Source organism: Chinchilla lanigera, unplaced genomic scaffold (assembly GCF_000276665.1).
Source record: "Chinchilla lanigera isolate Chin_1 unplaced genomic scaffold, ChiLan1.0 scaffold00131, whole genome shotgun sequence".
Lineage (NCBI taxonomy): Eukaryota > Metazoa > Chordata > Mammalia > Rodentia > Chinchillidae > Chinchilla > Chinchilla lanigera.
Genome location: NW_004955532.1, coordinates 3,178,631 through 3,204,189, shown reverse-complemented (window position 1 = coordinate 3,204,189; position 25,559 = coordinate 3,178,631). Strand labels below are relative to the sequence as shown.

Genomic DNA, 25,559 nt, shown 5'->3' with positions numbered 1-25,559 from the left:
CAGAAGTTATGGGTTCCTTAGGACTTGAATCTGGTATCTGAAGAAGGGGAGATACTGTTAACCTATGGATCTGTTCTTAATACCAGGCTGTGTCAGAACGAATTGAAGTACTGAACATACAGTTGATATCCAGAGAATCAGATTATTGATGGTTGGAGCTGGAAACACCAGATGGTGTTGGGAAATTGAGACAGAGATTAAGGCATGGCAAAGCTGGCTGGGGAAGTAGGTGTGACCCGTTAATTACAAAATCTAAAGACACATCCACAAACAGTTCCCAAAACCTGCAGGTGTGCTTCCCACGAGAAGTCCAGCAGGTTTTCCATAGGACAGTCCACAATGAGTTCTTGCCACTATGTTCTCTCTTGTGTAGATGGCCCCCCTTATACTGAAAGGTATACTTCTTTTCCACTTTTACTTGGCCCAGACTCGCTCTGCAAAGCCTGCTCTTTTCCTACCTTTAATAAAACTTTGGTACTATTCACATTTGTCTCAACCAATTCTTTGCTGAGGACAAAAAGAACCTAGAAACCATCTTCAGAAGGAGATTCCAGCACCCCAAAATCCAGTAACAAGATCGATTGCTGGTGTTGGAAATCCAGATCTGCAAATTGCTACACAAAGTTTGAAAAGCTGTTTCTGGGCTTCTCATGTTAAAAATAAATTGTGGAAGTTACTTCAATACAAAAAGTAAACTGCACCTTTAAACTACTAAGTGCCACATTTTCGGTTGACTTGAATTAATACTTAAATGGTGCAGGGGTTTGTAAATGGAAATCCAAATTGGGTTCTACCTCCTCAATTCACAGAGGAAGACCCCAGATGAATGAAATCTGTTTCAGAGGCACTGCTTTCCATATTTCTTCTTTCTTTTTGGTTTTTTTCTGGTACCGGGAATTGAACTCACAACCTCACGCTTGCCAGGCAAGCGCTGTGCCGCTCAGCTAAATCCCCAGCCCCTGTTTTCTATATTTCTAACAGATAACTGATTATGAGCATTAAGAAAAAATGAATGAAGAAAAAATCAATGAAGAGAAGAAAAAATGACCAATGAAGAGAACACAACCTATGGTGTTCTAAGTAATGTAAATATGCATACAGATGATTATCAACATTTGATGAGGCTATGTCTTAGTAATCCCATCGTAAAGTGAAAGTATATGGTTAAGCTGGAAATGCATTTACTACACCTAGCCTACCAAACATTACAATTTAGCAACATAGCACATCGTAGGTGTCTGTCGTTTACCCTCATGAGAGTGAGACAAGAATCACTGCATTCCCCAACATTACAAGACTATCATACAGCATTCGCTAGGCCAGGAAAAGAACAAAATTCAAAACTGAAAGTACGGTTTGGTTTCTACTGAATAAATATCACTTTTTCACTGTCATAAAGCAAAAAATCATAAGATGAACTATCATAAATCAAAGATCTGTAAAGTCTAAACATCTCCAGTCTATTAGATAACTTCCTTTTCTTGGCTAACACACTGCCTTAGGATTCCAAGTCTATTACAGCTATTAAAATATGCAAGGACTGAATTACACAAATGACTTCTATTCAAACACAATCCCTTTCTTCCCAAAGTGGCTGTACTTTTCTACATGAGGCCATGAGGAAGGCAGGAGCCGAAGAAGCACCAGAAGACAAGGGTCCTGGGACTAACACTTTGTACCTCACATATCAGCCATCTGTAGAAGGTCCAGCCATGGTCACTGTCATAAAGAAATGGCATGCCACAAGCAGGTGGAAACTGGACTCACAGACTTGCCCTCTGTGTGGATGTGGTCTATTTCTGAATAGTCTTCTAAAACGGTTTATGTGGTCTAACTGGATTACATACTCAGTATTACCTTTTTAGTACTGGAGTTTGAACCTAGGACTGTGCAAACACTGAGCTACATCCCCAGTCTTTTTTTTTTTTTTTTAAAGTCTCTGTAAATTGCCCAGGCTGGCCTCAAATTTGCTGTCCTTTCTGCCTCAACTTCTCAAGTAGCTGGGATTACAGGCCCACTCCGATCTGTTTTAGATGCACATACATTGCTTGGAGGCACAATTTAAACCAGACTTACCTATGTAAACCTGCCCTATGCCTCTCTCTAGTCTAACACTAGAAACAAATCCTGAACGAAACAGTGATATCTGAAAATCAGCAGAGACAAGTGGGAAAGAAAGTCTACGTTTGACCTAAAGCCAAGATAGTGTAACAGAAAAAGACTTCTTTCAAACATACTCCTACAACTTCTCTGGAGAAAGCACACAGTATATGGACAAAACACAGGTTATATATTTTCCAAGTAAAAGGACTGCAGAAAAACTCTCTTTCTGTAAGTAGAAAATAATGGATGTTAACCCTTGGAGAAAAGGGCCACCTATGAAGACCAGAACACAACCCACATGCGTGCGCACACCCAGCCATGCACATCCCACCGCTGTGTAGAGAGAGAATATTCCACGGAGATAAGGCCTGACTTCCTTACACTAAATGGGAGGTATAAAGACCAAAACAGCGCTGACAAGGATGGTATGGTCGAGAGATACTCTCACGGTACAGGGAGGGGATAAGAGGCAAAGGCTAGAATGAACTTGAGAAATATTCTACAGAAAACAGTATCTGAAGATTATTTTGGAGAAAGAAGATCAAGTGGAAAGGCAGAAAGGCTAGCAATTCATTTAGTACAAAGCCTAAGCACTTTTTGTACAAAGGCACTACACCAGGCACTGTGGCGACAGTACAGATTCATGCTTCAAAACTCAACACTCAGGTGTAGAACAAGAAGTGATCAGACTAACTCCAGAAATAAGTCAACAAAATACACCTGGGACCTTGTTTGAACAAAACAAGCTGCCTTATTTGAATAAACACCGAACACTAAGTGAAGTCTAGTCATAATATAAAATTGTATCAACAGAAAATGAAAGACTGTACCACTAGCGCATTTTCTTTCCTATTATACTAAACATGTGCCCTGAAGTCTAGGGCACTTTCTCTCCTTGCCCCCTAGTATCTAAGTCTACACATTCACCCTCTACAGCAAAGAGTACCATCTCAGATAGGTGCGGGAATGTACACTGTAACTTCAGCATTTGGGATGTTAAGGCAGGAGAAGCGTGAGTTCAAGGACAACCTGGCTACATAGCAAGACCCTGTCTCAAAGAAAAGGCCCATCTGGGGCTACAGGACAAGGCGACACCTGGCATTAAACCCCACACCTCTGCCTCGCCGGTGCTCACTACGCCAGCCTGTGACACGTGGTGTGGTAGATTTCCGTGGTCTGTGACACAGCTTTACAAGGGAAAGGTTTATTCCGGCTCACAGTTTCAGTCCATGGTCAGCCTGTTCCACTGCTATGGGTGGAAGGTGAGGCAGACAGGGCAGAAGTGTGTGGTGGGGAAAAGAGTCTCGCCTCAGGAGAGCCAGGAAGCAGGAAGAGGGAAAGGGTATGTGCTGATGCGCTTCCTCCTTCTGCTTTTGTTCTACTCATGGCTCAACTACCCACACTGTAGGTGGTGCACCTATATTCAGAGGAGGTCTCCCCCCAGTTTGCTGACCCACAGGCCAATCACTTACAGAAAAGCCCACACAGACACATTCAGAAGTGTACTTTACTAATTTCCTAGGCATTTCTTAATCCAATGAAGTTGGTAGTCAAGATTAACCATCACAGCTGGCAACCACTGTTGAAAACAATCTAGCAGAGTGAAAGGAAGGAACAGGTTAAGCGAGTGAACAGAAATGGAACAAGAGACCACTGCCAAATCTCAAGGACAAAGACTCCAAGCCTATAGTAGAGCAGGAAGGTTAACAAGGTTCCAATCTTGTGGTCACTCAGTCAGCAAGTAGTTACTAAACATTCCTGTGACCTATTCTCTAGTATCTATCCAAAAAAGTATCTGTCCAAAAAAGGGAAGGAGAATGAGTGATAGGGAAAGGACAGCATGATGAGCTAACCCTTCCTTCTGCTCACCACAGAGTACAAGAATGAGGAGTGAAACTCACTGTTACATAACTGAGAGGCTGAACAAAGTCCCAGCTAAGTCTGCGTGACCGCTGCAAAGTTTCAGAAAACCAGGACTAGAGGCTGCCATTCAGCCAAACTAAGGGATAAGCTACTGAACACCCACTCCACTGTCACTGCCAGAATCTCATCACCTCTTCTATTAAAGACAGAAAAATATGGTCTTCCATAACAAACAATTCCAACAGGAAAACCTCTTCACATTCAAATATTAAGATATAGCTCAATCTGGGGATGTAGTGCTTGTCTAGCATGCAGAGGCCCAGGGTTTAATCCCCAGTACCACCAAAATAAAGCCAGGAGAGGTAGCACATGCCTGAAATCCCAGCACTCAGGGGGCTGAGGCAGAAGGATTCTAGTAGTTTCAAGTCAGCCTGGACTACACAGTAAGTTCAAAGCCAGCTTGAACTACATACTGAGACCTTGTCGCAAAAAACAAAGAACCCTGCTCTTAGTTAAATTCACATTATTTTTGCACTAGCTTGGATATAACATACGAGGCAGGCCTTTGCCTACAGTTTTATTATTGCTGTTTTTTGAGGCAGGGTCTTGGCATACAGTCGAGGCTGGCCTTGAACTTGCTAAGTAGCTCAGGCTGGCCTGGAATTCACAGTCCTCATGCCTCAGCCTCCTTAGAGCTAGGATTACAAGCACACACCTCTACACCCAGCTGTTCAAATAGTTGACATGATATTAGTATCATATATACTGGGCTTTGATCTTTAGAGAAAGTAAAATACAGAAATTACAAGAATAATTATATATTCTGAGCCAGGCATGGTAGTCCACGCTTATAATCCCAGCACTCAGGATGCCAAGGGAGGAGGATCAGTGGGAGTTCAAGGCCAGCATGGGTTACATAGCTGAGTTCAAGGCCAGCCTGAACTCCATAGTGAGAATCCATTTCAACCCCGCTCCTGCCAAATTATGCACTCTGAGCTTGGATAGGCTTCTAAAAATTATCACCCATACAAAAAGGGGTCATATAGGTTTATAAATACCTTTAGCATTGCAATTGCCCTGATCAGTAACTATAAAATACATCCAACTTCAAACTTCAGAATTAACACAAACCAAGATTGTCTTCTTTTGTCTTGCACTCTGAGTAACTACTTTGAAGATAATGATCCACTATTATCTTCACTCAGTTATTATTATAACAATAAGTATTGTTATTCATATTTTGTTATAAAACACTTTTTTAATAAAGTAAAAATACTGTGCCATTTTATATCTTCCCTACTGATTCAACTTTCTAAGCAAAAGCATATAGGATTATTATATAAAAGAGAAGTGTGTGTGTGTGTGTGTGTGTGTGTATGAGAGAGAGAAAGAAGAAAAAGAAAACAGGTATGAGAGAATGGGGGTGCTGGAGGGAGACTGGAAAGGTAGGTCAGTGTGAAGTCTTTGGATCAAATACCACTATTATGGGGGAATAAAAAACTAAGAGTACGGGAGTATAGTACTTGAAAACTGGGTATCTCAGAATCATAAAGGCAGAATAGCACAAGAGGAAAATTTCAATTAGAGTTCTAGAAACTAACTGCTGTGTATGAGTCAGTTTTCCACTGCCAGAACACAATACCCAACACCCATAATTTAAAAGAAGAGAGGTTTATTTGATTCAGTTTCAGGAAATTCAGTCCATGTTCAACTTGTTTTAAGGCAGAAACACCAATGGTAGAACAAAGATGTTTAGTTCATGGTGGCCAAGAAACAGCACCAGAGAGGGAAGGGGCAGGAAGCAAATATGGCACCAACACCATGCCTCCATGACCCACCCAGATGCATCCAAAAGTGTGCTTTACTAATCCCCTAGGCACCTCCCAGCCAATCAACTTGACAATCTTGATTAAAACAAGGTAGCAACACAACGAAAAAGGAACATCTAACAAATCAAACTAGGACTCCCTGCTTAGCATGTGGGCAGACAACAGACCCTGCAAATTCTTCTACTGCAAAACACCTAGAAATGTGAATAAAATTATAATAAACATCCCTTTTAAATACGTACCTGTGCTCACTTAGAAGGTAATGGAAATCCCCAAGGACAAAGACTAAAAGGCAAACGAAAAACTAAGACTCTTCATCCTTGAGAGCTGGCACTGCAACAGTCCTGGGGAAGAGGAAGTTGCCAATCTTGGGGGGAAAAGTTAAAGATAAGAGACAATGCCTGGGCTCAAAAAAGCTAAAAAGGACTGTGATGTGAGCACAAAGTCAGGACCTTCAAAAGCTATACTGTCATGAAAGAGGGGACTTGGAAACATCTACCCACTAACACAGATAACATGAAAACTTGAGTCAAAGCCAGGCATAGTGGCACAGTAATCCCCAGCACTCTGGAAGGTTGAAAAGGAGGCTCAAAAATTGAACCCCCGCCTGGGAAACTTAGTGAGACTCTGTCTCAAAATAAAAAATAAAATTGGGCTAGGGAAGTATGTACCTCAGTATGAAGGCCTTAGGCTCACTCCACAGTCCAAAAACAACAGAAAAAACTGTGTCAACCTAGGCTGGAGGAAGAAAGGTATCTAGTTGAAGTTTATAACCACCAGTCTGCGCTCCAATCAGTGTGAGGTTTATGTATATACTTACCTACATAGCACAACAGATTCACCAAACTTAAGTGCCCCCAGGCAAGTGATACACCTCCGTTGCCTTATAGCAAACACAAAGTACCTCTGACACATGCCTCAACCCAGGCCACCTAAGATTTCATCAGTGAAAACCTTGCTGAAGATAAGCGCACAATCAAAAGTACAAACACAGGAGGGAATACTCAAACAGAAGCAAGGCAACAGGGTCAGATTCTTAACATCTTCTGATAATAGAACTGTCAGATTAAAGGAGATAGCTATGTGACTTTTTCAAAAGATTCAGGAAAGCCTTTGATCCATTCATGATTCCATTCAAGATTACAAAAAGCAAATCCATTCATGATATCCATTCATGATTACAAAAGCAAAGAAACTTAGCAAACTAGATGAAAACATTTTTCATAGGCTAATGAGAATCTACCAGAAACTAGCACCACAATTAGTGTGAAACACTGGGAATATACACTTTAAATTCAGGAATAAAATAAGGCTGCATGCTGTCAGTGCTTCTATCAACATCAAATAAAGATTCTAAGCAAGACCCCAAAAAGGCACAAAGGCCAAAACACATAAAACTGTCAACAAAGATGATATTTCAACACAGAAAATCTACAAACTATTAGAAATTCAAATGAGCTCAGTAAAATGGTTGAGTGAAAAAGTGATATAGAAAAATATTTTTATTTCTATATACAGTTATACACATTTAGAAAGGATAGCTAGATAGATAGATAGATTTTTTTTTTTTGGAGATAGGGTCTCACTACATAAGACTCTGGCCTTGAACTCACTATGTAGTCCAGGCTGGCCTCACTCGCAGCAATCCTCCTGCCTGATGCTCCCAAGAGCTGGGATTGTAGGTGTTCACTGCCATACCCAGTTAATTTTTCAACAGCGTTAAGTCACATGTGATGGCTCATGTCTGTAACTTTTTTTCACAGGCTGAATTTAAAGGCACTATGAAAAGCCTTTTGATTCGCCCTTACAAACAGAGTATAGCTTTATGTGTATATTCCTATAGATATACCCAGAAAATAATTTCAAAAGAGTATAATATTCAGAAGTTAAACCTCTCATGTGTTTTGCTGTTGGATCCATGTAAGTTTTGAGCTTGTAGCCTCACTCTATTCATCCTCATCATTTCCAGTAAGTCTGCAGGAGTTAATTCTCTACAGCCTTCAGTTCTTTTTTCCCCTGTAGAATACTAACCAACCTTTGTGGCTCTAGTGGCACAAACAGCACACAATACTTACAGAATACTAACCAACCCATCACCACCTACTCACTTATCTACCCAACCAATTTCTCTTCTGTCCATGGTAAAGAATCCTTTATATTTACAGACTCTGTCAGTCATAACTGTAACAGGATGGACTACACCCAATACCTATAAACATTCACTTGCTAAGTAAAATGATGGGTAAAACTTACTGATTTTAAATAACTTTTTACTGTCTCTTGGTGTCCTCTTTCCTTTTGCAAAGTATACAGTTTAAAATGTTAGAAGTAATTCTACTGTGTAGTTAGAGCACCTCTGTATTGCAGATACAAAAAGGAGTCTTGGTTTTAGTGGGCTTTTGTCAACTAGTTAAGCACACAGTATAAGACTAAATTTATTTCTGAGTGTGGTGGCACACACCTGTAACCCTAGCACTCAGGAAGCCAAGGCAGAGGATCGCTGTGAGTTTGAGGCCAGCCTAGGCAACATAGTAAGGCCAGCCTGGACTGCATAGGGAGACCCTATCTCAAAAAAACAAAACAAAACAAAAAACCCACAACCCTATATTTATTAATTGTCTAATGAATTAATGACCCCCAGTCCACCAGAGTTCAAGGAAGACAGCAATAGAGTCTGAGGTTTGGATGCTGTTGGAGGCTTCCTGGAGGAGGCTTCAAGATAATAGGGAAGAATTAGACAAGTGAGGAGGACAAAGGATATTCCATACAGCAATCATGGACTGGATCTAAAGAGTGCTAAAGAGATGGGTTTTTCTTCTTTTTTTATTTCTATTATTTTTATTTATTTATTTTTGTCTTTTGGAGACAGGGTCTCACTACGCAATTCAGGCTGGCCTTGAGTTCACTTTGTAGCCCAGGCTGGTCTCCACTTTGCAACATCCTCCTGCCTCAGCCTCCCAAGTGCTGGGATTATAGGCGTGCGCCACCTTGTCCAGCTTCTTTTTTTTTTTTTTTTTTTTTTTAAGGCAGTGTCTCAGTGTGTAATACAGGCTGGCCTTGAAACTCACTATGTAACCCAAGCTGGCATTAAACTCTACAAACCTCCTGCCATAGTTTCCCAAGTGCTAGGAGTATGAGCATGCTCTACTACACTGAGCTAAGCATCTACTACAGACCAGTACTGGCTGGTCTGAAAATATACAAATGAGAGAGTCCTAGTCATGGAGAGATGACTAGAAGCCTCCTGGGTTCAACCAGTCAACTGGTACAGAAATACAGACATACACCATGGGCAATGTGACAAGTACAAGTGACTAAGTTTCACGATCAACTGATGAATGGACAAACAAAATACAACATATTCACGGCATAGAGCAGTGATAGCAAACCTTTTAGAGACAAATGCCCAAAGTGCAACCCCAAACCCACTTATTTATCACAAAGTGCCAACACTGCAATTGAACCTTAATACTGAGGTTTTAGCTTAAAAAAAAGTCACAGATTAACATTTTTTGTCTTAAAAGAAAAGCAACATACATGCCATAGGTTTGCCACCACTGAGACAGTATTACTCCGAAATAAAAAAGAATGCAGTACATGTGCTACAACACAGGTGAAGCTTGAAAACATTATGCTAAGTAAACAAACCAGTCACACAAGGCCAAATATAGCACAATTCCATGTCTAAGAAGTCTCCAAAGTAGGCAAATCCATGAGGTTGGAAAGATGAATGGTTATTGAGAGATGAGAGAAAGAAGCAGGAAGTGCTTGTTTAATGTGTATAGGTTTCTTTTTGCAGTAAAAAGAAATGTTCTGCAATTAGACAGTAGTAATTGTCTCACACCCCATAAATATACTAAAGACCACTAAACCGAATACTCTAAAAATGAAAGTTGTGGCATGTAAATTATATACCACATAAGAAAGGCAAGGGTTGAAAAAGAGAAGGGAAGAAAGAGGGAGGAAAAGAGGGAGGGAGGGAAAAGGCAGAAAAGAAAGGAGAGAGGAAGAGAGGAAGGCAGGAAAAAAGAAAGAAAGGAGGGACAGGAAAGAAAAGAGGTAGAAGAGAAGGAAGGTAAAAAAAGAACGATGGACTGAGGTTCCACAGGACACAGAAGTTAAAAACTGCCTGGGAAGGATGGTATGGGCTGCCCAGGGAAGGTAACGGATCTGAGTGTTAAAAGGCAAACAGAACTCCCTTTAAGCAGGGCTGGGGAGGGAGGGCGGGGGGAGAGAGAGAGAGGAGAGAGGGACAGAGAGAGAAAGAGAGGGAGGGAGGGAGGGAGAGAGAGAGGAGAGAGGGACAGAGAGAGAAAGAGAGGGAGGGAGGGAGAGGGAGAGAGAGGAGAGAGAGAAAGAGAGGTAGGGAGGGAGAGGGAGAGAGAGGAGAGAGAGAAAGAGGGAGGGAGGGAGGGAGAGAGAGAGGAGAGAGAGACAGAGAGAGAAAGAGAAGTAAAAAAAAAGAAATCTACCCAGGAAGTCAGAAAGTTAAAAATTAGGGGCATATGCTATAACAAAACATCACAATTGCTGAGCATGAGTGGCACACGCCTATAATCCAAGCACTCAGGAGGCTGAGGCAGGAGGATCATTGTGAGTTCGAGACCCACCTGGGCTACAAAGTGAGCTCAAGTTTAGCCTGAACTGCATAGCGAGACCCTGTCTCAAAAAGAAAAAAAATCACAAGATGGGCAGATCAGGAAAGATGTGGCGCGTTCAGGGTGGTTGGCCACAGACTTGGCAGATCAGAAGGATGCCACAGAGATGTCATCTACAAAGGTGGCTAGACATGGGGACTCTAGAGATATGCAGCATTTAGGGCAGGAATTCTAAAAGGGGCTAAGGCTGCCTGGCATTTTCTGTCACAGAATCAGAAGCTGGGAGCTTGATAAAGATTCCCAGTTCCCACCAACAGTGCCTGCCAGGGACTGAACGTCTCTGTGCCCTCCTCTGCCATTCAGTTCTTACCCTGAACCACCAATCCCCAGCAGTGTTTGGAAGTGGGGCCTTTGGGAAGTACTTAAATCTCAAGGTGGAACTTTCACAGGATAGGGTTGATGCCCTTAAAAACATGTGAAAAGGGTTGGGGACACAGCATGTGAGGCACGTACGTCACATGCACCAGACCCTGAGTTCAGTCTCCAATACTGAAAAAAGAAAAAAACATTTGAAGATATAGCAAGAAGGCATCATCTGAAAACGAGAAGGAGGGCCCTTACCAGGAACCAAATCGGCTGCTGACACCTTGACCCTGAACTTCCCATCCTCCAGAACCGGAAAATTAAATGTATTTTACTTAAGCTTCATTTTTGGCGTTTGGTTATAGCACCCTGAACTGACTGGAACAGTGACTTTGTACAAGTGACATTAAGCTTCTGTTTCCTCATCTAAGTGGGAAATAACACCACGGCCCTGGTGCATTATTGTGAGGACTTCACAGCTTTAAAGATACTCCTTGAGTGACTGCAACACAGTGAAAACTAGCATTTAGCAACTGCAGGTAAAGGACCATGGAAGGATTTTTAAGAGAAAGACAGGTGAAAGACAATCCTTTGAAAAGGACTACAGAGATAAAAAGAACAGAGGAAGGAAAAACAGATGTCATGATCTGGCTAGACCTGGAAGACCTGGGTTCAGGGGAAGGCCAAGAAACCAGACAGAACAGAGCAAGTGTAAGACATTACTAAGGAGAACTCACGGAAACTTCTGCACAGAAAAGAAAAAATTAAACATGACTCCAAGGAGAGAACAAAGTTACTGTAATCTAGCATGCCCAATGTACCTAAAAGTGTGCTTTGATTTTTATAATTGTTTTATGTGTTTTGGCCTACTAGTCTGGCTATGAATCTGTATTTATGACAATCAACTTGCTAAAGACCTGTAAAATAAATCTGATGTTGTCAAAAACAGGGGCTGGGGGGAAGGGGAAAAAAGAACTGAGACGTGTGATGTATATGTACCAATTCCCTACAATGAATGTAATTATTATGTACTATAAACATCTGCTAATAAAAACATTTAAATACTCAGTGGACAAAGTAAAACTGCAGAAATGAATGAATGAAGAAACAAATATGGCTCTAAGGCTTGAATTGAGTGACTATAAAAATAATGACAAGTGGGGCATGATGGCACATGCATGTAATCCCAACACCCTGGAAGGCTGAGGCAGAAAGAAGGATCCAAGCTGGAGCCCAGCCTGGACAGCTTACCAACTTACTAAGACCTTGTCTCAAAATCTGAAACATAACAAGGGCTGGGGCTGTAGCTCAGTGTGAAGGCCCAGGGCTCAATCCCAATGTTAGAGGCAGCTGAGTTAGATAGAAATATTACAGGCAGTCAGAAAGAGCCAGGCCCTCCAAGAAGCCAGTATGAAAGACAAGATAAGATATGTATTTGCTGTGGGCCAGACCTCAAGACAGAAGATTAAACAAATACACCCACAGACCTCCCTAGGGATGGACATCAGGGATTGATATTCCAAATAGGAGGCCATCCCCTTGAAGAGTCACTGACCTAACCCCTTACAGGAAAAGCCCCTGTTCTGTACTCATGCTCATGTGCTGTGTGATTTGCTTTCCCATTTGATCACAATTCAATCAATTTTACCTGAACAATTCTTATTGGCTGACCATAGTTTTATCCATTTTTCCTCTATCTTAGATCCATCTCACCTCATGGTTTTGCTCTATAAAAGGCTGTAGAAGCCGGGCATGGTGGCGCATGCCTGTCATCCCAGCACTCAGGAGGCTGAGGCAGGAAGATCGCTGTGAGTTCAAGACCAGCCTGGGCTCCAAAGTGAGCTCAAGGCCAGCCTGAACTGCATAGTGAGACTCTGTCTCAAAAAGACAAAAAAATAAAAAATAAAAAATAAAAGGCCCTAGAAAAGACAGAGTCTTGGGCAACCCATTCGGGCCCCCTCTGTCCCTCTCTTGGACAGAAGCTTTCTTTCCCTCAATAAATATATTCTGCTCTTAACCTCCGTTGTTCCTAAAATTCATTCTTCAATTTTAGAGAACACAAACTCGTCCCAGATATCGTTCAGATTGAGAGTTTTTATTTTCCTGTATCACTAGTACTACAAAAAAAAAAAAAAGTGGCTTGCTCTCCACCAAAATTAGGAAGAACAGCAAGAGTCAAAGAGCAGCCTGAGCTACATAGCAAGACCCTATCTCCAAAACATCAAAGTAAGAACAATACAATAACAGAGGAATCAACAGCAGACGTGTTTTGGACAGGAAAGCAGTGCCCTACTTACACCGAGATGTGATGGCACTCACTCATAATTTCAGCTACTCGGAAGGCTGAAGCAGGAAGATTTCAAGTTCAAGGCCAAGCTAGTCAATTTAGCAAGACTGTGTTTCAAAATGAAAAATAACAAAGGCCAGGAATATAGCTCAGTGCAAAGGCCCTAGGTTTAGACTCCAGTACTGGGGGACAAAACGTGCTAGACAAAGTAGGATGCAAAATTATACACAATGTAAATAGCATGGCACCTGTACTCAAAATTACAATTTTTTTTTTTTTTTGAGATAGGGTCTCATTACATAGTTCAGACTGACCTTGGAACTCACTATGTAGTCCAGGCTGGCCTTGAACTCACGGTGTTCCCTGACTCAGCCTCCCAAGGGCTGGGATTACAGTGTGTACCACCACATCCTACTGCTTATACTCTTTAGTGTACTGCAAGATAATAATCCGGCCAGATTATAATCTTGATGGTAAAAAAACAAAATTAGGTGCATAAATCCGAAGTACCCAACATACTGTGAGAAATGATGCACTGGTTTCCACTCTCTTTGCCATTCGTGAAAGTCAGAACAGAAAGAATTTACCTGGACCAATCCTGAGAAGATAATCATAATTTCAATCAGCCAGAACATGGGGTCAAGAGAAACAAAGTAAATACAGCCAAAGGAAACTATGTGAATACAAATACAAAGCTAAAAGGGACAAAAGAACATTCTGGAAAGAGCCAGGATTCAGGGTGAACTTAAGAACTAGTTACAAAGCAACTAGGCCTACATTGAGGACAAAACAGAGGAAAAGGTCATAAGGGTGAAGCCTGCATTTCTTTTTTTTGTTTTTTGTGTGGTTTTTTTTTTTTCGGTACCAGGAATTGAACTCACGACCTCGCGCTTGCCAGGCAGGCACTGTGCCGCTGAGCTAAATACCCAGCCCCGAAGCCTGCATTTCTGAGGACTCGGGAGTTAAAAACTAATTGTGGGGCAGTGTAATGGATATGACTCCAGCTGTATCAGTAGAACAGTTCTGAAACCACCTTCTCATAGCTGACAGATTTTTATAGGTGTGTGGGATTTCCATCTCTAGTCCAGCCTTCCAGCCTCATGACTGAGGACACCAAGACCCAGACTGGTGAGAGATGTGCTCAAACTGGGCAGTCAGTACCTGAGACCAAGCCATAGCCCTGGCCTGCAGATTTCAGTTCAGTACACTTAACACACATCCGTATCACCAAAAAAAAAAAAAAAAAGAAAGAAAAGAAAAAAAGAGTGGGTTTGTTGCATGGTTAAGAAATCAGGCTTGGTCGAGCACAGTAGCACACACTTGTAATTTCATAACTTGAGAGGCTGAAGCAGCAGGATGTGAATTCAAGGCCAGCCTGAGCTACACAGTGAGTTCAGGATCAGCCTGGACTACATAGCAAAGATCCTGTCTCCAAACAAAGAAAAGAAAAAAGAAACCAAGGTTAGAGTTATAAACTGAGTCATCTAGATAACGTGAAGTGGTGAGAGGAGAAGAGTGAGATCTCTAGGGGCCAGACGTACAGAGGGAACGCAAGAAAACAAACCTGGGTTACATCCACATCAAGGGCAGAAGAACAGTTTTTAAAAGGCCATCGAAGGGCTAGGTGTTTAGCTCAGTGGCAGAGGATCTGCAAAGCACTGGCAAGGCCCTGGATTTGGTCCTCAGCGCAGGGGTAGTGGGTAATGACACATTTCAGAGGCAAGCAGAGTCAGCAAAGTGGTGGGCCCTGGAAACCAAGCTCAGTGTCTCCATTTCAGCTGACACACAGGTGTTCAACAATTATCTGCTAAAGCTGGGCATAGTGGTGCACACCTATAATCCCAGCACTCTGGAGGCTGAGACAGGAGGATCGTTGCGAGTTCGAGACCAGCCTGGGCTACAAAGTGAGCTCAAGGCCAGCCTGAACTGCAAAGCAAGACCCTGTGTCAAAAAGACAAATATTTATCTGCTGAATGTAGAAAGTATGAAGGCAAAATTTTTTAAATTTTTTTTTCCTTTTTGTCTTTTTTCTTTTTTTTTTTTAATCTTTTTGAGACAGGGTCTCAGTATGCAGTTCCGGCTGGCCTTGAGCTCACTTTGTAGCCCAGACTGGTCTCGAACTCTCAACAATCCTCCTCCCTCAACACCCTGAGTGCTGGGATTACAGGCATGTGCTTCCACACTGGACTTGTTTTCCACGTATTTTAAACAGAAAAAAATATAAAAATAACAATGAAACAGAGTTTCAGAACAGGTTTGCAGGAGAGTTACAATAATTAATACATTGCATATTGTTGTCTTCATTGTAGTTATTCAGAGTACAAGATACCAGCATAATATCTTGTCCACACAATATTGGCACAAACATTTTAAATATAAAGACAAAAAGTTTGATACCCCCCATAAGTACAGTACTGTGCATTCTATGCGGGAATAAATGAGATAGCCTTGCGACACCCCTATGAGGCAGGATTATCAACACTATCCTCAGGACCTTTCAAGATGAGGAAAAGAGCTTGTGAATTGTCCAAGATAAACATCAAGTATCAGAGCCAAGCTTAAAAACCAAGTCTTCTCTGTTAAGGAAGTATTGTTAAATTTTATCAGGGGAGAAAATAGCTTCATAGTCATGTTTTTAAAATAAAATGTTCCTATTTAAAATAACATGTTCCTATTAGAAACACCCAGGGACAGTGACTAGGATTTAGCTTTACAAATGCCAAAAAGTGGGGAGTATGTTGTAAGAAAACTGAGGAAGGGCCAGGGATTTAGCTCACTGGCACAGAGCCTGCCTGGAAAGCACAAGGTCATGAGTTCGATTCCCAGTACCAAAAAAAAAAAAAGAGAAAGTGTTGATAATTGCTGAAACAATGATAAGTACGTGAGTGTAATGGCCAGCTTTTCATCACTGTGGTTTTTGTTTCTTTGTTTGTTATTTGATTTTGTTTTTCATCACTGCAACCAAATACCTAAAAAAAAACAATGTAAGGGAGAAGTGTATTTTGGCTCACGGGTTTAGAGATTCCAGCCATGGTCATCTGGCAGGGCAGAAGTAGGCAGAATGGCCCGGCAGAGGACAGCTGCTCCCCTCACAGCAGCCAGGAAGCAGAAAGGGAAAGCGCAGAGAGAGGACAGGGGCTGGGACCCAGAACACCTTCCAGGTGAGCCCTGAGTTACCGACTTCTTCCCCAGGCCCCACCTCCTAATAGTACACTCAGCTCCGAGGCGGTCAGTGGGTTAACCTACTCATGAAGGTAGCGTCCCGTGATACAACCACCTTCCAAAGCCTGTCCCGGAACACAGGAGCCTTCTGGGGAACAGCTGTTACGTAAACCGTAACAATGAGGGTCCTCACTCTACTTTGTGTGTGAAATTTTCCATAACAAAAGTCCACCCTGGCAGGCTTGGTAGCTCATGCCTAAATCCCAGCACTCTGGCTCCTGGGCAATTTAGGGAGATCCTGTCTCAAAATGAAAAATGAAAATGTGAAGTCTTAAGTTCAATTCCCAGTGCTAAAAGAAAAGTCTACTCATGTGCAGCTCTTCTCTGAAGAAAAATGGTGGTGAACAGGAGAGTTAGTCAGAACAAGGAGAACAAACATTAAGAAAAAGGTCTTTTGCAAGGCATGGTGCCACATATCTGTAATCTCAGCACTCAGGAGGCTGAGGCAGGGGAATCACTGTGAACCTGAGCCCAGCCTGGGCATTTAGCCACTTTGTGAGACCCTAAAGGTCTCACAAAGGGCTGGGGCTATAGCTCAGTGCAAAAGCTATAAAAAGGGCTGGGGCTATAGCTCAGTGCAAAAGCCCTGAGTTCAATCCCCAGTACAAGAAAAGAGAGACAGAGAGAGATTCCACTTGTAGGAACCTATCCCATAAAAAGTATACGAAGTACAGAAAGAGGTACACCTAAAATATATACAAGGATGCTTGTAACTACAAAGAATCAGCAATTACAATCACAGATGTGGTAGATCAGGACTACAATCTAAACACTCTGAGGCAGGAGGATCACAAGTTCAAGTTCAGCCTGGCCAACTTAGCAAGATCTGTCTCAAAATAAAAACAAAAACAGGGCTGGGGATATAACTGGGGATATAACTCAGTACAATGCCCTTGGTTCAATCCTCAATACCACCACCACTACCAAAAAAAAAAAAGAAAAACAAATGTCTACCACTAGTGAACTAGAAAAATTGATATAAATAAACACACAATGTAATATTATATGACTATTAAAAGACATCAGAGATACTTATGTCCTAAACATGGAAAAATGCTCAAGAAAAAAAGCATCAAATGAAGAAAAAAGCAAGTTACAGAAAGGCAATATATATTATAATCCCATCTCCACAAAAGGAATTACTCTATCTTACACACACATCTGTTAGTAGGCACAGTGGGAAAAAATCTGGAGAAATATAGGTCAAATTCTTAATGGTGGTTAATACTGAGATGCAGGTTTTCGGGTTCCTTTCCCTAATTTAAAATGTTGCAGGGGCTGGGGATTTAGCGCAGCGGCAAAAAGCGCCTGCCTGGCAAGCGCAAGGTTGTGAGTTCGGTTCCCGGTACCGGAGAAAAACCAAAAAATAAAAAAAATAAAAAATAAATAAAATGTTGCAATTTTACTGTGCACAAATACTACTACACTTGCATAACATGGAAAAAAGTCAAGGACTTTCCATAAGCAAAAGATTGAATGCTGAAAAGTATAGGGATATGCCGGGTGTGATGGCAGGTGCCTCTAATCCCAGCACTCAGGAAACTGAAGCAGGAGGATCACTGCAAGTTTAAGCCCACCCTGGGCTACATAGTGAGTCCAAGGCCAGCCTAGACTACACAGTGAGACTTGTCTCGAAAGACCAAAAAAAAAAAAGAAAAAAAAGAAACAAAGGTGACAGAAAGGATGGAGAAAATACGAAAGAGCACAAGCCCTAAAATGAGGTCACAGGTGATGGGCCTGAGAAAAGGACACCTTTTGGAAAAAGGAAGCAGCTGCAGTGGGAAGTGGGGCACTTGGGTGGCAGCACAGGAGGACCCTGACGGGGAGGGGGAGCCCAACTCCAGGGAGGCAGTGGGAACTGCCTGCAACTGGGTCAGCACATTTCCTGACCTCCCTCCTCTCAAAACACAAAGAAAACAACCCAAGCACAGGTGGCCCATGGGCATTGAAAGCCCCCAGGAGACAGAATTCAGGATGGCACCTGGTACAGCAGTCAGAGCACAAAGTCAGGGAGGAAAGGGTCTGAGACCTGGGAAGGGAGCACTGAAGCCATGGACTGTGGACAACCAGCATCCAGGCTACGGTGGGACACCGGAACATGGGAGAGGAAGGGAGACAGGAAGAGTGGACAACAGTGAGACCAAGACACAATGAAAGTGGAGTGTAATTTTAAGCCAGAATCACACACAAGGGATTGCTTCCCAAATTCCACATTTCTCCCAAGCTCTACACAACATCATACTAGGAGGAAGACTTTTATTAATGTCATGAGCTTCAATTGCAAATTCATCCCCACCTGGTTCTAGGTTTTTCTCTCTTGACCATTAAGTGATATATGGGGGGGCTCCCCTACCCTCCTCCCCATCCAGCTCTCGTCACTAGGCTGCCTCTGGTGCCTGTGTGGTGCCTCCTTTTGTGTGTGTGTGTACCTGTTAGGGGCATGAAGGCTGAAGTAGGAAACCCTATCAATATCCTGCAAAGATATGAAGCAGAGTAAATGCAGAATCAGAAAACTAGCATGATGCCAGGTATTGTGGGATGCTCCTGTAATCCCAGTACTCAGGAAGCTGAGGCAGGAGGATCACCACAAGTTCGAGGCCAGCCTGGGCTACATAGTGAGTTTAAGGCCAGCCTGAACTACACAGGGAGACCTTGTCTCGAAAGAAAAAAAGGAGAGGAGGGGCTGGGGATTTAGCTCAGCGACAAAGCACCTGCCTGGCAAGCGCAAGGTCTTGAGTTCAATTCCTGGTACCGGCAGAAAAACAAAACAAAACAAACGAAAAAAAGGAGAGGAGAGGAGAGGGGAAAGGAGGGGAGACAATGAAAATTAAAGTAATTTGGATGATACTTTCTTAAGTTATTTTACTAATAACTGAAAGTAAATGAAAATTAAATTAAATGAAAAGTAAACTAAATTAGTAAATGAAAATTAAACTAAAGTAATTTAGATGATATTTTCTTAAGTTATTTTACTACGAAGAACTAAGAATGACTGAATGAATTACCTTCTAAATAAATAACTCAGAACATCCAGCATCCTGACAGAGATTTTTTTTTTGTCTTTTTGAGACAGGGTCTCACTATGCAGTTCAGGCTGGCCTTGAGCTCACTTTGTAGCCCAGGCTGGTCTTGAACTTGCAATGATCCTCCTGCCTCAGCCTCCCAAGTGCTGGGATTACAGGCGAGCATCACCATGCCCAGCCCTGAAAGAGAATTAATATATCAGTTTCACTATTAGTACAGCTAAGCAGAGAACTGGTACAAATGTTTTGATAGTCACTACATTCAAATTCCTAAATAATGTTTGATCAATCTTATTTGCTGAATACAGTAACAGTGAGTTCAACTAGGTCTCCAAAAAGCCTACCAGCCAGAAGTCACAATATCCTAGTGCTAAATTCATTTCCCAGACACGTGGAATCCCAAACATTCTGGGAGACTGAGGCAAGAGGATCTTAAGTTTGAGCCGAGCCTGGATAACTTAAGTGACTTAGTGAGACCCTGCTTCAAAAAATAAAAAATAAATAAGGACTGGGGATGTAGCCCTGTGCAAAGGTCCCTGGGTTCAAGTTTTCACACCACAACAAAAATAATAAAATAAAAATAAAAATCATTTCCCATTCCCAGGCAGGTGGCAGTTAGGCAACAGTTTGGAGAAACCTGGCAGCTAAAATAACTCGTCACTTCTTCACACATGACGACAAAGTGCTCAGGGCAATAAACAGCCAATCCAGACAATACCAATGCAGAGCTACCACATTCTCTCCCAAAGAAAACTTACTGTTTTTCGTTTTTTTGAGACAGGCTGGCCCTGAACTCACTATGCAGCACAGGTAGGAACTCATGGAGATCCTACCACCTCAGCCGCTAGAGAGCTGGGATTACAGGTGTGTACCACCATGTTCAGCATCCCAAAAGAAACTTTCGCAGGACCAAAGAGAAAAGGTAATAACTCCCAGCTTCAAAACCGTGCACATATGGAATAGTACACATTTTCACAGCAAGGCAGTGTTGCCTTCAGCATCCTGGGGGTACAAAGGTAGAAACACTGCTCCAGCATGGGTCAGATGCAGCCATAAAGTCAGAACCTATATCACATCACTAACCCTACATAAACTGACTTCCTAACCTTTCATAGTCAGAGCCAGTGAAATATAATACACAGGTAAACAAGACATGCTTTCAAGTAGGTCATAATCTAGGCATGGAAACACAAAATACCAAAATTTAACAGTGCAGTATGATCATACAAAAGAAATTTGCACAACAAAAGAAACTTGCACAGTGGTGCATACACATAATCCCAGCACTCAGGAGGCTGAGACAGGCAGATTGCTGGGAGTTTGAGGCCAGCACTGTTAACGAGACAGTGACTTCAAGGCCAGCCTGGAATACATAGCAAGACTCTGTGTTTGAGAGAGAGAGAGAGAGAGAGAGGAGAAAGAAGAGAAGGAGGAAGAAGAAGAGAGGAAAGAGGGGGAAAGGAGGAGTGGGGAAGAGGCAGTAGCTTGCACAAAATGCAATGTCATACAAAGAACAGGCATTTATGGAAACAACAGGAAGGCTTTTACTAAGAGAAGGCAATGCCTGAAGCCTTCATTCTAGTCTTAAAGTCAGATACATACTAGAACAGAGATGAAAACTAGCACAAGATGCTAGCATGCTGGGACCTTCTGGAGTTCACTATAACTTAGCTTCTACTGCCAGAGGGTTTATGGCAGAAGAGAAACTAGAGCATACACAAGAGATCAGACCAGTTCATAAAGGTCCTCGTGAGATGTTGGAACAGACAGGCCAGGGGCTAGAGTGGTATTTTGAGGAATGTTACTTACTCTTAATGGGGACTAAAGACCACCCTGAATAGAGCAGGGGGAATGACTAGGACAAAACTGTAAGAGATTCAGGCGCCAGTTACTTCAAATCACTTTTGAGCTCTACTCAACTTTTTTGAATATTAAGGGGAGTTATTTTTTCTCCCATAGGGAAAAAATAAAACTAAACAATTCTATAACAAAACCTGCAAACCTTCTGTTCATCAAAAACATGTCTATTGGTTTAATTCCCAGTAATGTCAAAAAAAAAAGGAGAAAAGAAAGGAGTCTGAACACAGTGTTAGATTCTATCAAAGTAGCCCTAATTAGAGGAAGACAACAAATCTTGCCAGCATTTAGAGATTTGGAGCCTTCCAGGCAAAAACACCGAAGCCAGTTCTTTGATATCAACTGGGAAAAAAAAAAAAACTAGAGAAATATCCTGATCAGAAACACACAGAACCTAATGCTGCCTGCCATAATCTGTCAATGGGTATGCCCACTGTTACCAAATAAGGACAGACCAGTCACTTCCTGGCTTCTCCACAGAAACTGCCAGGAAAAAAATCTACCAGAACCAGCAATGACCTTGGACTTTACAGTGTGCACTCTTGCTAACCAGTACTAGCTAAAGACTACCTCGACAATTCCCCTGCATGAGTCCCAGCAGATGCACACTATATAGCCACCTTCCTCATCAGATACAGGAAACAGCCCTCATCCCTGCATAGCACCCAGCCACATTCCTATTACTAATTTCTGACAATAATGGCCCCTGTATAATACACACTACCTTCTACTAACCCAAGCACTGACCAACCACAAAGCACTAGGCTCCTGATCTCCAGGCCCCACTGTGGTCTACAAAGAAGGCCGGCCATGGTGCTACTCTGGACACTGAAGCAAGAGGGTTCCAAGTTCAAATCCAGCCTGGGCAACCTAGCAAAACCCTTTTCAAAATAAAAAGGCTGGGGATGTACCTCAAAGCAAAGGCCCTGGGTTCAATCCCCAGTACCATCGGAAAAAAAGGACAGTGGTTGTATTAGTATCATTTTACAGATGAAAAACAATACCAAAGCTCAGAGAGGATAAGCACTTACCCAGGGTCAAAATGTGAGCAGGAAACAAAGATGAGATGATTCTAAGCTTCGAAGACCGTGCTCTTCCCATTGTACCAGACAACACTCAGAATTTTTTTAAAGAACTAAAGTCACTAATCCTTCTTTCCAAGAATTTCTGAAGTTGACCCATTTGACTAAGAAATAGCCAAAACAGTGGTGCCTCAGCTCACGAACTTGACTCTTTCCACGATTCCAGCCGCAAACCAAGTTGGACAAGAACCAAATTAAGTTCAGCGGTTAGGGTCAATGTTGACCTGATGGGGAAATCTGATTCAGTTCTCGTCCAGTTCTGTCTGCTACCAGCAGAGTGGAGAGAGCTGAGTTCATGAACTGAGGCATGGTTCTCACAGTGGTTCTAGTCACAGAATTTGTTCCACAATTCTGGCTGCAACCAAATTGTGAGCATAGTACACACAGGTGAACTGAGGTGCTACTGTAATCACCTCGCCTTCAAAGCAACACATGAACCAGCTTTTAGTTTCTTTGACCAAGTGAATACAGTATTCCAAATAAAAACTGAGAGCAATTTCAAAGAATTTACTTAAGATCTGAGTGTCTTGATTTTAAATTTCTTCATTTATTTTGGATAAAGATATATATATAGGCAGATATAGATATAGATAGATAGATAGATAGATAGATATGCAGAGAGATAAAAGAAAAATGTAAAGGAAATTTCATTTTACCAGATTGGAATGATGGCTAACAACTAAAGAGAAAAACATTCAGGTTAACATATTTTATGCAGTAAAAACTAAGAGGCAAGCAACTTGGAACAGACCCAGGCTTCCTCAGTCTTATTCCTGATGTTCCAGAGGCGAGCACACCAAGCAGTGAGCAGACAGTCCCAGCCTACACACAGTGAACCACATACAGGTATAAGCAATGCCTTCATGCTCTCAAAACCACAGTGGAAAGGAGAACACCATGGCCTCCTGGGCAACCTGAACAGATGTACAGTACTTCTAAATCACTGCTCACTGAGGCACACACAGAAACAAAACAATTTACCCTATAGTTTTTCTACAGAAGTAGTTAAATTTAACTGGTATATCTAAATAAAATAATGCAAAAACAATCCCATGACAATGTAAACATACAGTTGTTTGTTTTCTTACAGTCCTGGTGATCGAACTGAGGGCCTTTGCACTGAGCTATATTCCTAGCCCTTTTTTATTTTTTATTTGAGACAGGGTCTCCCTAAATCATTAAGTGTCCAGACTGGACTGGAATCTGTAATCCTCCTGCCTCAGTCTCCCAAAGTGCTGGGATTATAGGCATGCACTACTATACTCTACTCGTAACAGTTTTTGCATGGAACTGTAAAGATATGTAACTGCCACTACTCAAAATCAGTAAGGATTCTATTCAAGGGTTTCCTGACTAGCAGCTTGATACGGCTCCATCGTTTCTTTCAGTCACAGATATGTAGCCACCTTCAAACCACGAACCACCACAACCAAGAAAGAAGAAACTGGGCATGGCAGCACACACTCACAATTCCAACACTGGGGAGGCTGAGGCAGAGGAGCGACTTTGAGGCCAGCATAGACTACATGGCAAGTTCCAGGCCAGCCTGTATTATAGAGCAAGACCCTGCCTCAAAAAAAAAAAAATCAAAAATATTAGCACCGATGTATAAGTGCCTAACGTAGCGCCTAGCACAATGCAGCAGGTATGAACTTATGAAAGGTGACTTAAGATACGAAACCTGTAAAAGACAAACACAACTTTTGAAGGGAAGTAACTTTTTAAAGCTTAAGGAAAAATAATCCCTAGAATAACTAGAACCATCAGAGTAGGTACAAACAGAATTACCTCACATCTCCCATGCAAACTTTTACCATACTCTAACTAGGCAGTACTTCCTAAATAAACTCTAAGTACATTCAGAAGGGGCAATGAAGCTGATACTGTTTGTCTTCATATAGGGTTCTCTTTCAAACTTACCTACAGACAACATCAAATTTAGCCTGAATAACTGATACAGAGCTCTGGCCCACAGCTGCAGGCCAGAGTTGGAGATTACACACTGCCTTTCAATGATACAGACTCACAGGGCAACATGTACAGAGCAAATTCATTGAAGACAGCTAACACTTTTAATGAAGATAATGTCCTGTGAGAGTCAGCAGGGGTGCTGAAATGACAGTCACTAGGATTTAACAGATTTAATGCAATCACACCGTCGCTTAAGAAAAGAGTTTCGTGGATTTAAGGCTACAAAGTGCTTTTAACAACATACTTAAACTATGAGGGGTTTGACATCTCTCTCTAGAGTCACACACACTGAACAATGGCACACAAGTCAGTAAAAACGGGCTTTTAGATTAACTTAGATGTATCATAATTTCTATTTGTCTATCATAAATAATAGCTCCAGTTCTAAAGAGAAAGCATGAGTCACAACTCAAAAACAAAGTAGGAAAGATAAAAACAGAGGAAAAGCCTTGAATCCAAATACCCCAAAGAAATGTCTTACTTAAAATATTGTCGGGAACAGCCACCACTCTGACTCGGGGCAGAAAGGAAAAGTTCACACTGTCCTCTCCTGAGGAACAAATTCATCAAACTCCCAAATTCCCCTTCCAATCTCGGTCACCTCAAAGTCCAGCCACCAGTGTAGTCAGCCACATTAGCTAGCAAAAGACAGAACCAGGAACAGATCTGAGTCACTCACTCCCCTGCAATTAAGAGGTCATTCTCTATCAGGAAGCCCCCCCTCCGCAAAACTCCCCGTTCATCTCCTAGGTTACCACCACCGTGACCCACATAGAGCCGACTCTCCAGTCTTAGCAGCCTACCAGCCCTCCTCTACAATCCCCAAATCACAATTTCCACTAAGCTCACCCTGACCCAAAGCAGCTAGCACCGTTCCCTGCTCTCCACTCACTCTTGGAGACAAGTTTCCTGCCTTGGAGCCGCTCCTCGCCTGGGAGGAGGAGGAGGCGGAGGATCTAGCTCTGCTCACTCTCTGGAGCCCCGCTGAGCTCCTTCCTTCCCCGGTCTCCCCGGAGAAGCTGAATTCTCCATGTGTGCTCGCCCCGAGCCCGACCCCAGTCTGCCAGACTTCCAGGCGTCGGGAGTGATATGGAGGAGACACAGCCCCGTGTGCTGGAGGGGACTAGCGCGCAGAGGGCCCTCAGATCCCAAACACTGCCTGCTCCCGTGCAGCCTGCCGCGGGGGACCTCCCGGGCGCCAGTAGCGAGGGCCAAGAGCGCACCACCGCTAGGGTTAGGTCTCAGGTCTCCACGACTCCCTTTCCGGGCTACGAAGTGCCCCCAGTACCCGGCCGCCGGGGCCCCGAGACGGAGCCGAGCCCCTCCGCCAAGCCCGGGGCGCCCGGAGCTCCCCAGGGCTA

The 25,559-nt window shown here is 42.6% G+C and overlaps 1 protein-coding gene across 2 annotated transcripts in view; it reads right to left on the bottom strand.

Moving 5' to 3' along the window:
* Nucleotides 1-25,559, bottom strand: part of Rad54l2 (RAD54-like 2 (S. cerevisiae)) — a 94,029-nt gene that overhangs the window by 67,494 nt on the left and 976 nt on the right. Inside the window, exon 1 of one of the 2 annotated variants that reach the window (XM_005410318.2) lies at nucleotides 24,680-24,837. The exons of the other annotated variant lie outside the window; for it this stretch is intronic. The gene's annotated coding sequence lies outside the window, so the exon portion shown is untranslated. Of the gene's footprint in view, nucleotides 1-24,679; nucleotides 24,838-25,559 lie in introns of those variants that run through there. 2 annotated transcript variants of the gene reach the window in all.